Genomic DNA, 12,675 nt, shown 5'->3' on the forward strand with positions numbered 1-12,675 from the left:
CGTCTGGTTGTTGGGCTTTTATCCAATAAAAAAGCACATCAACCTCACCTATTTGTAGTATTTCATAAATTTGTTTCCATTCAGCAGAATGCTTTAGAAGTTTGTTGTTTGCATTTTCCAATCATCCTTAGCCCAAAACCAAATATACTCTGTTATTCCTTTGTAGACATATTCACTGTCAGTGACAACATGATGCTGACTTGACCTGTTTTCCTCCTGCAAAGTCTTAAGGACTTGCAACACAGCCTGAACTTCCGCTTCCTGTGCATCAAAAGAGTTTGGTAGTTCTTCCCTTTCTTGTAAAAGCAAATCTTGCTTTGCTTTCCTCTGTTAATGGCAAAGCAAAGAAACAATTAAAGGGATCAATACCTGAATATCAGTCTGTACTGGGCCATGGCATCCACAATATTATCTACTACAGGAGCCATGGCTGGTGTAGCCTGGTTCAATTTCCTGTAGTCCACCACAAGATGCTAAGTCTTCCCATTTGCTTTCTTTACTGGCCAAACTGGACAATTATAGGGACTGTTTGCTACCTCCAGCACCCCTTCTTTAACCAATGCATCCACAGTCTCCTGTATACCTTTCTCTGCTTCTTTATTAATAGGATACTGTTTCTAAAGTGGCACAAATTTCTCTACAATTTCCACTTTTGCTGTCTTGTGTTTCCCACAATCATATTTAGATGTTGCATGTACTCCTGGAACAATCTGTTCCCATTCTTCCTTTGTTCTCAAATCCTTCACCTTAAAACTGAATTTTTTTCAAATGATTTCTGGGCTTGGTATAGTTGTTTGCTATAGGGATCAAACCATAGCTCATACTTTTGCAAGGCATCCATGCCAATGATTAGCTCCTCTGTGACTCCTCTGGGTCCCATACAAATTCACTCTTAATGAAGATGCCACATATATTTACAACAGCCAGCAGCAGATTCCTTTAACTGATTGGCCTGATACACTTTCCAAAAGCATACCCTTTTTAATTTTTGATCCAGGTAACCTTTTCCGTATTAGACTGGTAGTGGCCCCTGAATCCAGAAGTGATTTAAATTTATTACCTCTCAGATCTAAACATGTCACAAACAATCTATCATCCCCTGGGATCTTAGTTAAATTTCCCCTATGCTGCCAGATTATAGATCCCATATTTTTGTTTTCTAATTTCTTTACAGCAGCAGGGCAGCCCTAGGCTGTAATATTGCCGGCCACAGAGACTGGCAAAATGTTAGGAAGAACAACCTTCAGAATACGGCCAAAGAGCCCGAAAAACCCACAACAACCATCTCCCTCCTGTGTTCCTTTTTTCTTTTCTTTTCTTTTTCTTTTTCCTGAAGGATCATATCAGCCAGTTCCTCCTTCAATTTTTGGTACTGATTCTAAGTGTCCATTCGCTTAACTTCCTTTTTTTTACTATTTCCTCTGTCCAAGGACAGTCCTTTGCCTATCACTGCTTGCATCAAACCCTCTGTATCTTTGCCATGAAATTGTACCATATTTCCCCCTGCATTTTTCAAAGTCCACCATAATTGGTTTCTCAATTTTCTTGCCTCCTGTAGCTCCCTTCCCACTATTTTATTGTAGGATGGAGGCTGTTCTATTGGAGGAGCACTTGGCTATACACCACCTCTGTTATTCCAAGTTCATCTACCTTTCCCTCTTTTTCCCCTATATGCTGAAGCACTTGAATAGGTTGCCTTTTTAACTTTCTTTGTTTCTCCTGTCTGAGTTGGAATAGATATCAAGCCTGCTAAGTACATTCCTCCATATATTTTCTTTATGTAGAGAACTGGATCTTCCCCTGGTTTCTGTAGCTAATTAGTCAGTTCTCTTTTCGCTCTCCCTTCCCCATTTTCTAAGACCCACTCTCTTAAGTCTGCAACAATGCCAAATCTGTGGATTAATTATTGTTAACAATTGTTTTCCATAGTCCAACTTCACATTTTACAGGTCTATCTCCTATAGGCTCTAACTGACCTTTGATATCTCTAATTTCCTGACCAGTTAATTGTTCCATGGTAACATGCTTCTTTTAATGTTCTACCTGATTTATCTAACATAAGTGTAGTTTTCAAATAGGCTTTTACAGCCCCTTTAGATGGAAAAGAGTTACCCTGGTAATCATCATCACTAAAGTCAGAACAAAGATCATCCTCATTCTCAATTTGCCTCTCAATTCAAGGCATGTTCCTTGCTGACATGTCTCAGTGTGTCTCTTCACCTGAGTATCAGCTTCAGTTACTATGTAAGATTCTCTATATGTGTTTTTACAGACAATACAGAGTATCCTAACGCAGGCTGGGCTCTCCCTCCCTCACCACCTTACGATTTTTAATCCCTTCTACAAACATTGATCAAGGACTCTCTAGCCTCACAGGGTTTGTTCTAAACAACAAGTAATACAGAATTTCCTCTGACGCTTGGCTGGGATCTCCCTCCCTCACCACCAGGCGATTTTTCTTTCCCTTTACAAACACTGGTCAAGGACTCTAGCCTCACAGCGTTTGTTCTAATCTAAACAAAAAGGCATTCTACCTTTGTAGGCCCCACTCCTAGGATTAGAAACTACCTACTTACAGGCAAAACTACCAATGGCATTGCATATGGCAACAGATCTTTCTGGTCTATCCTATTCCACTATTTCTCAACAGGCCCCACCCTTCTCTAAGAGCTACCTGCTTTTCCAACAGAAACACAAAACTTTTTCAATAGGCCCCACCCTTCTCTAAGAGCTACCTGCTTTTTTTTCTTGCCCTCCCTTCCCAAAAACCACAGAAGCACAAAGCTTTTTAAAGCTTTTACTAATAATTTCCTGATGTATTTTATTTTTAGTATTAAACAATGTTCAATAGTCAATAATTAAAATAGGAGTGAATGAGCAAGGATAGTAAAAGAGAAGAGAGAGGAAGAATTTTAAGTTTGGGAGAAAACTGGAGAGAAAAGCACATTCTTTGTGAATTGCTTTATTCTGAAGTGCTAGTTTTCCACAAACCCAAACAAAAAACACATCATACCTGAGTCCCTTTCATGTACAAGAGAGTGGAAATTAACACTACCCTTCCCTGTTGAGTATTCAGGTGTTAAATGAAGTCACCTAGACTATGCTTTAATTCAGCATCCTTTATGTACAGGAGAAGTCTTGGTGGCTGGACAACATAATCAGATGTTATACAAAGTCATCCAGACTATGCTTAATTCAGCATCCTTTATGTACAGGAAAAGTCTTGGTGGCTAGACAATAAAGAATCAGCCATAGCTCCAACAATGCTAGTTGGTCTTTATAGAAAACAGCTTTCAGGCTATAGGCTGAAGAGCAGATCACAGTAAAGAAAACTGCTTCTTATATATGAAAAAGATCAAACTCTTCAAAAATTGTAGTGCTTGGGAAAATCTCAGAGAAAACAGGAAGTCTGAACAGTCAGAAAGAGACAGGGGAGGAATTGGTGGGGGCTGTCAGACAAAGGAAAAGAAAAATTTGGAGCACAGAAAATTAGCCTAAAACAGGTTGTGGCAATCACCCCTTTGTGGCCCCTATTTCCTTGGGCTCTGATAGAAGTGAAAGTTTGACTTATTCAATTAAGGCAATTGCCTCATAAAAGATTGTTCTTACTTGAAAAAGAAAAACAAGTTGTTTGGTGTGTGTGTGTGTATTCAGAAGAGATTAGCCAGCCTTGTAAAAACAGGCTCCTCGACCCCCCCTTTCTCCTTGCTTTTTCTTCTCTGTTCAAGGTCTCACGCTTTTCTGAGATAAGCATGGAATGTTGAGACAAAGGCCCAATTTAGGGAAAGTGAATTGTTCTGCGCACGTCTAAAATGTGTTTTCACTAATCCAATGAATTGTTGCTAACTAACTTAATGACCTCAAAGGCCCACCCCTCTCGCCCTGAGGGGACAGCTATAAGACTGTACCAATTCCTTTGTTCTTTGAAGAAATCCTAATCACCCACAATTAAGGTGAAATTGGTTTTTCTTCCCACCAACTGCAGTGGTGTCTTGTTTGTTTTGTTCTCATGTAAATAAAATGAACTTCAATAGAAAAGCCTTCGTGTCTCAGTCTTTTGTTTAAGGTAAATTGTTTGGCATAACAATTTGGGGGCTCGTCCGGGATCTCTAAACGCCCCGATTGGGGCTGGATTTTGATCCAGTTGAGGTCAGGCAGAACAGGCGGTGGTGAAGTGAATCGGAAAGGCGCCCCTGCCTTCTTTTAAGGCAGCCGCTTCCTTGCCGACGCTTTGGCTGCTTGGCATCAAGAACTCGGAAAGAGGCACGAACGCGAGAGTTTTTTTTAAGCCGGCCGGCCAACGAATCAACGAGCCAGCAGATCAACGGACCTGGTAAGTCGTAGTGGGAAACTCTGAAAGGGTTGGTTGTTGTTGTGTGAATGAAGAGTGAGTGACCTTGCGGTTCCCAGAGGTGGCCGTTGAAGTAGTCCGGGGCCCTGGGCCAAGGTGTGCGACTGTTGTCTGTACCCTCCTTGTGTCTGCGTCAGAGAGACCCCTTACTCTCTACGCAACCTCCCTATCCTTATGTCTTTGTCTCCCGTGGGATGGGAATACAGACTTCCAAAAAGGGCCCGCGGGGGTCCAGAAGGTCCAGAGGGGACCGAGGTAGGAATTCCGAGGGGGACGCCCCGACTCCAGGCCCTTGTGGGGGTGGTAATGAGTTAGGAATTCCTGGCAACAGTGCGGTGGGCAAGCTGTTGCTGCATTGGGAGTCTGTAAAAAGGTACAGGAGTTTCAGACAGAGAAGGAAATGGTCCATGTGCTCTGGAGTTTAGACACAATTTGATATTCGTTCTAAAGGGCCAAAATTTGGCCCATCCGCCCCGTGTCCCTTATGTAGATTTTGGATATGGTACCTAATCAAATTTGGAGAAGGAATAAAACTGGCAGTAAGTAGAGACTTGATAGGTTCTAAGTTACAAGGTGAGGAAATGACAAAATTGGAGTTTGTAAATTGGACTGCTCCACCTCAGTAAAAGAAAAGGAGGGGGATGGCGAAAATAAAGACGGGACGCTGTCCGAGGGACCGGTGACCCGCTCTAAGGCACGGCAGATGAAAGAGCAGGGAGTTAGTGCCCAGTATCCACTCAGAGAAGTCTCAGAGATGCTTTAGGGATTATGATTTACAAGCCCACAGAGCTGCTGCACATTTGTAAGCAGCTGGCCGGAGTCACATAGGAGACTCTGGCAATTGCCGCTCGAACAGAACAGGCGGCCGGGGAATCCCTTCCAGAAGTAACCCCTGGAGATTGGGATTTTCAGGATGAAAATATCAGAGGGCGAAGTGCAGAAATGAAAGAGTTCTTGTTGAAAGGGTTGGAGGCAACAGTCCCTAAGACTGTTAGCATGAAATTGGCTTTTTGGTCAACCCTAAGGAAAAGAATATCAGTTGAATATCTGGAAAGGCTAAAACGCAATATGCGAAGGAACACTGGGCTGGACCCAGAAGATTCAGGAAATGAAAATATTCTGAGATTGGAATTTGTGTCAGGGTGTTACCCGGATATAAAGTCCAAGTTACAGAAAAGAAACTGGAGGAGTTTTTCTCTGCCCTACCCGCTCAGAAGAGAAGGGAAAGAGAAAGGGGGGCAAGGGGCCCTGACTGTGTTCACTTTTAAGGTGGCTCAGGAAATACTTAGGTGAAGCTAGGCAAAGAGAGAGAGAGTATGTTGTAAAGAAGGCAAGGAAAGTTGTTGCAAGATCAGATAAAGAGTTTTGAGGGGAAATGGGAAAGGAAAGGCTAGAAAGGAGGGAAAAATAAGTGTGTATCAACAAGCGATGCAGCTAGAGGAGGAAGGAGATTCAGGAAAGGAGTCCTTAACAAAACTAATAGTGCATGCCAGCTCGGACAGCAGAACTGTTTGCTCTAAGCTGAGCACTACAGTTAGCTGAAAGGAAAAGGGATTAAAAAGAGAAGAAGGAACGTAACTTTCTCAAAGTTCATGAAAAACACAGAGAATGTTATCCAAAAGTGTATATGAAATGGAATCCTCAGGAAGAGTCCTAAGAGAAATAGGAGCGAATGGAAAACAGGGAATGAGAAAAAGCTCTTTTGGCTTGTTAAACTTACTGGGGTATAAAGGGTTAAGAGTAGGCACAGAGTAGGAAAAAAAAATCGCCTGGTGTTGAGGGAGGGAGATCCCGGCCAGCGTTAGGACTGTATAAACACATGCAGACTTTAGTGATTAACAGGGTAATTCTTTTCCATCTAAAGGGGCTGTAAAAGCCTATTGGAAAGCTACACTTCTGGACCTGTAAAATTTGTAGTTAGAAAATGGGGAAAATCACACACACACACAAAAGACACTAGGGGAATTGTTGACTATGGAATCCCACAGAAAAACATGCAGGAAAATGACAGATGCAGTATGTGGATTGATTGGCAGAAGTACGTGTTTAAAAAGCCTGAATTGAAAAGGAGGCTTTGGAGGTGTGAAGATGTTGGCAGTGATAGAGAAATGCAAAGAAAGAGAATTTGACAGGAGAAAGAAATAGGTTAGTAGATAAGAGATAGCAAGCAGAATTGCTGGGAATGTTCAGATCCCCCTCCTTGCTTCTCCAGATGCACAAAGTGGGAGTTGGAGAGACAAGGGGGGTTGATTTCACACCAGGAATGGTTTGCCTGTTTTACATAGGCACTTTCTGTGGGAATTCCTTAGAAGTCACTTTTGCATTCAGGGGTCACTACCAGTTTTAAGAGATTAAAATGTGTAGTATTTTTATTGAGAGTGAATTATCCAGAAGCCACAGAGGATCTAATCATTGGCATGGATGCCTTGCAAACTATAAACTATGGGTTATGGTTTAATTCCTATAACAAACAACTACATCGAGCCTAAACCCGGAAATTGTTAGGAGAAAATATATTTCAGTTTTAAGGTGAAGAATTTGAGAACAGGAGTAAATGCAACATAGGAACAAAGGAAGCGATTGTCCTGCATTCTTCACACCAGCATAGGACTATCCTTGGCGGTGGATGATGGTCAGTAGGCTGCTACAGATCGAGGCTATTCTCCTTGAAAAACTCGATCTAATACTGAGGGTTTATCAGAAACTGTCAGGAAGGAACTGTGTAATGAACATGATGGTATTGCCCTGACTGGTCTACAGATAAAGTTTAGGGAAGACCTACAGGAAGAGGCAATAGAGGGAACATGGAACCTGTACACTGACGGTTCCTCTAGAGTAGTGAATGGGAAAAGAATAACGGGATATGCAGTGGTAGAGAGGATAAGGGGTTCGAAGTTGAATCTGGACCCCTTCCCCCGTCCATGTCAGCTTAGACAGCAGAATTATATGCCCTAAAAGAGCTTTAGACATAAGCACAGGAAAATCTGTAAATATCTGGACAGACTCTAAGTATGCATGTGTAGTAGTCCACGTTTTTGGAAAAATTTGGAGTGAAAGAGGACTACTTACATCCCAGGGAAAGAATTTGGCCCACCATCAGTTGGTACTGGACACTCTGGAAGCGTTGAGCCTCCCATCCAAGGTAGCTATTATCCACATTCCAGGGCACCAAAAGGGAAACTCCCCGGAGGTAGTAGGAAACCGGCTGGCTGACGAAGTGGCAAGAAAGGTGGCAGGAAAAGAATTGAATCTCGCCCTCTTAGCAGCCCTTATTCCTACCAGTAAAGAGATCACTGCCCCTTTGGTGTATTCACAAAGGAGCTTGAATTGACAGAGGAGCAGGGAGCTACAATGGTGAACGGCACGCTAAAGTTGAGAGATGGAAGACAATGGCTGCCCGAGGGGGTGGTCAGGGAGGTCCTCAAGGCATTGCATGAGGGAGGACACTGGGGAGTTAAGGCTCTGGTCTCAACCTTTCTGCAAAAATATACAGGGAAGAAAAGTGTGGTCACACGCCAACACCATTTTAGCCCACTGCATTCCTTGCCAGAGAGTAAATAAGAATAACCTGAGAAAAACAGAAATGGGAGGACGACTTCTGGCCATCCACCCCTTTGAACATTTGCAATGTGATTTTATTGATATGCCAAAGTCAGGACTTTGGAATCAGTGTTTGATAATAACTGATCAGCTCACTGGCTGGGTAGAAGCATACCCTACGGCTCGGGCAACGACAGGGACAGTTTGTAAAATCTTATTGGAACAAATTATTTGTAGATATGGGTTAATCCAATCAATGGTTAGCAACAGGGGTAAAAACTGAAAGGATGAACCAGACTTTGAAAGAGCAAATTAATAAGTTGATGCAACAAGCGCAGTTGCCCTGACCGAAGGGTTTGCCCCTAGCTTTATAAGCTGCATAGCATTACAGGACTCTCGCCCTTTGAAGCCTGTGCAGAATGGAAATTTGGGATGTTAATGCACAGAGATACACAGAGAGTGAGCCTTAATTTAGATTTGTTTAAGGATGCCTTTATAAGAAAGTATTTGCTGGCCCTATTCTCTATTCTCTCCGATAACAGGGAGCGAGGCATCTCAGTGCAACAGACGCCATTGGAGGTAGCAGTGCATTCCTTCCACCCCGGGGATTGGGCTTATATCAAGGCATGGGAGAGTGAACCGCTCGCCCCAAGATGGCTTGGTCTGTTCCAGATACTGTTGACAACAGAGACTGTCATCCAAACTGAGGAAGCTGGTTGGACTCACTATACCAGAGCCAAGCGCGCAGTTGACCCTGAGGGACGGTGAAAAGTTGTGCCTGTGTCCAAGGACGGACTAAAAGACTATTTTTAAACGACATATGTAATGTCCATTAGTCGGTTAGCGCATAAGTATTGTCCTTTCTTTAGTGTGTATATAGAAGTAAGAAAAGTTAATAATCTGGTCCAAACTTGGCAGGTACATTTGAGAATAGACAGGAGTCTTAGGGGACTCTATTTCTTAAGAAGATATTCAATTGGTGATCAAGTAGTGTTGGAGGACGAGGGGACCATTGATTGGGAGGATGTCTAAAACTCCCTATATAACAGGTAGAATTTGTCCCTGGTTTTCCTGTTCAATTAGTCGAACACCAAAAGGGGAGGTGGAAGAGTGGAAGGTACAAATACAAACCACTTCCTATTGGGACACTGAATACAAAGGGTTGGCCTGTGGTAACCAATTGATGGTACGCAAAGAGGTACGAGGTAAGGGCCGTGGAACTTTGTATACCAGCACTGAGTTGGCTTCAAGTCTAGAGTTCTGGCATAACCGAGATTGCAAGCAGTGCCCCCTCATTAAAATCAGAGATAGCAACATCAGCCCTGGATCAGAGTCAGACTCCGACTAGGTCATTCCCCGAAGAGCCTTACTGTTTATTGTATTGCCATTTTGCCCTCACCATTGGAGTGCCAGAATAACTAAATTTGACGAAAACCCGGCTTTGAGGTGGTATGTGCTTAAGCTTGTAGGCTGTAAAAACGCCAATTGCAAGCTGTCCGTGGAGAATTCAATCTGATAGCTCGGCGCAGGCAGAGACCAATTCCCAAGGGATGGCTCCGTTACGCATCTTCGGTGCACCACGAAACGTGTTAGAAGTGCAAGAACGCAAGCCCCTGGTCAGTGCCCAGTCTAGATTCAGAGGACGAGGAATGGAATTCCCACTACAAGCGGAGGTAAAGCCCACCCCTCTAATGTCTTGGAGAAATATCAGGCAATTGTTTATTGGCAGACCACGGGTTGATGGCAAAATAAGGATAGTGTTGGGGCTCTTCTTGAACCTTGTGCTACAAGCTACAGGATCCACCTGCCCCTGTGTAATAACGACAAGGCAGGGAAGCAGGGAACAGCAGACCTTAACCTATAAGTCCATCTTCAATTGTGTTGATAATATTGCCTCCTGTGCATTTGACAAGGTAGAGTACAAAATTTGTCAGGACTCCCTTGGAACTCAAACTTGTTATGACCCTAGAGAAAACCCCGAGAGAATTTGGATTGAATTCCGTGTTACAGTAATTAGTAATGGAGGCTGGACTAGAATTAAATGTGGTGGAATAGGCTGGGTTCAGCACAACACGGTATGGAGAATAGCAGCAAGTGTAGTTCAGAAACTCACCTGTTTGTTCCTGTATGAAACTGTGTGAAGTTAGTCACCTAATCTACCACGCCCTGCAAGCCTCAGGAAGGTGCCTGTAAAGTTCGATTGTACCTGGGGCTCCTATGAAAATTGTCCAAGTGAAAGACACCTTAGGTTGGTCTGGGAGAGGGGGGAAGTTTTCATAATTGTGAATAAGTCAAAAGAAATTATAAAAAGAAAAACGGGGGAATTGATAGAAGTGAAAGTTTGACTTATTCAATTAAGGCAATTGCCTCATAAAAGATTGTTCTTACTTGAAAAAGAAAAACAAGTTGTTTGGTGTGTGTGTGTGTATTCAGAAGAGATTAGCCAGCCTTGTAAAAACAGGCTCCTCGACCCCCCCTTTCTCCTTGCTTTTTCTTCTCTGTTCAAGGTCTCACGCTTTTCTGAGATAAGCATGGAATGTTGAGACAAAGGCCCAATTTAGGGAAAGTGAATTGTTCTGCGCACGTCTAAAATGTGTTTTCACTAATCCAATGAATTGTTGCTAACTAACTTAATGACCTCAAAGGCCCACCCCTCTCGCCCTGAGGGGACAGCTATAAGACTGTACCAATTCCTTTGTTCTTTGAAGAAATCCTAATCACCCACAATTAAGGTGAAATTGGTTTTTCTTCCCACCAACTGCAGTGGTGTCTTGTTTGTTTTGTTCTCATGTAAATAAAATGAACTTCAATAGAAAAGCCTTCGTGTCTCAGTCTTTTGTTTAAGGTAAATTGTTTGGCATAACAGCTCCACACAGGTAAACATGCCCTTTTCGCTGCCACCAGGTATTCTCTTAATACCACCTCAAGTCCCACACACAGGAAGCAGGTTTACGATTGATTAAGTATTCTTTTATTATTCTTCAACAGGAAATCATATGTAAATTGGATCAGGTGTTAATACTTTTTAAAATCATGTAGTCAATCACTTTACTATCAATGTTGTATCTCTCTTGTTATGCTTATGATGTCATTCCTGCTTGTTACATGCGTTTTACTTTCAATACTCTCTCCTAAACCTCTTTAACCTGTTCCTAAACCCTAACACTCTCTGTACGTCTTCTAGTCCCTGACTCTTTCTACCTCTCCCTAACTTCAACTGTCTCTAACTGTCCTTCAGCTCCTTCTAACTGTCATTCTAACTCCGCCCCTCCTGCTCTGTCCTCACCTCCTCCCCCTTAGTTGCTGTGATTGACAGGCAGGAATGACGTCACATTTTTTCATTCTGCTACACAGGTCAAAACATACTTCATACAACAACAAACAATACTATTTCTTAGAGAAGCACAAGTCCTTAGGAACTCACAGATACCATACTCATACCCATTCACAACAAACAGGAAAAATAATAAGGAAAATCGTCAATATTTTGTCACCCCCTTTTCATTGCTGTTTATTATTTTCTTGTTCCTTGGGACCCTGCTCCTTGGGAGACCCTGGTCCTTGGGAGACCCTGCTCCTTGGGATACCTTCCTCCTTGGGACACCCTGCTCTTTGGGATACCCTGCTCGCTGCGCCATTTCTGTCACAAAAGGGTGACTACTGGTTCTTTTGTATCCCAGGAAGAACAACATTAAACAGCAAAGAACCTCACAAGACCCATTAATAAATGCAAAAATAAATATTACCTATTGATTACAATTCTAAATAGAGGGGTTTCATGCATTCAGCACATTCACACCACATACATACTCACCAAAGAGAGAAGAATTCTTTATTTGCATTGTCTAAGTTCCAAAGAAAGTAATTAGTTCCAAAAGCTTTTTGGTCTCAGCAGACAGACAGACGGACTAACAGACAGACAAATGTTTGCCCAGACCCCTCTTATATTCTATTTAGGCAGTTTTTAGTAGAGCACGTGCAGAAGAGATTCCTTTGTCTCAGGTTGCTCACAAGGTATGTGTGGTAGAGATTTCTTTAGAAATACGGTCCTTATCACTTATTCTGAAGTGTGGAATGCTTAATATGTCTTCCATCACTTAGTGGACAGGTTTGGAATCTGCTTTGCTCAGGAGGGTCTTCGTACCAGGGTCTTCTTAATCCCCTTGACTCTACTCCCAGCGGCAGATGGTTTTTGTCAATTTAGTTGAGAATGTTAACAGTTCAAAAGTTGAATCTCTCACAATGAGGGCTTCTAGCTAGAAATACGAAGTCTCATAGTTCCTCTGGTTCTGTTGGTCTCCATCTTTATGTCCTAACTCTCTCTGGTTCTTTACCTGATCCAGGCCAAACATGCACACACCTGACACTTGTGGATTTCAATGGCTTCTCTGTGCAGTCTGGCGTAATGATTGCTGGTGTTGTCCAGTATTTCAGTATTCTGAAATAGAATTTCATGTCCAGTTTGTTTTACGGCATGTTCAGCTACTGCAGATTTTTCTGGTTGTTTTAGTCTGCAGTGTCTTTCATGTTCTTTGATTCTGGTGTGGATGCTTCGTTTTGTGGTTCCAATATATACCTGGCCACAACTGCAAGGTATCCGGTATACTTCTGCAGTGGTGAGGAAGTCCCTTCTGTCTGTAACATTTGTTGTACTTTTGTGATGGGCTTGCATACTGTTTGTAGGTTTTGTTTTTTTTTTTCAAAAGTTTCCCCATGCGGTCCGTACCCCCTTTGATGTATGGCAGAAATACTTTATTTGTGGGTGTCTGTTTTTCTTCTTCAGT

The 12,675-nt window shown here is 42.6% G+C and overlaps 1 long non-coding RNA gene across 1 annotated transcript in view; it reads right to left on the bottom strand.

Moving 5' to 3' along the window:
- LOC144588868 (uncharacterized) overlaps positions 1-12,070 on the bottom strand; it is a 175,557-nt gene extending 163,487 nt beyond the window's left edge. Inside the window, exon 1 of the long non-coding RNA XR_013544605.1 lies at positions 11,989-12,070. This is a non-coding gene — a long non-coding RNA (uncharacterized LOC144588868). The remainder of the gene's footprint in view (positions 1-11,988) is intronic.
- Positions 12,071-12,675: the final 605 nt, after the last annotated feature.

This window comes from Pogona vitticeps, chromosome 4, assembly GCF_051106095.1.
Source record: "Pogona vitticeps strain Pit_001003342236 chromosome 4, PviZW2.1, whole genome shotgun sequence".
Lineage (NCBI taxonomy): Eukaryota > Metazoa > Chordata > Lepidosauria > Squamata > Agamidae > Pogona > Pogona vitticeps.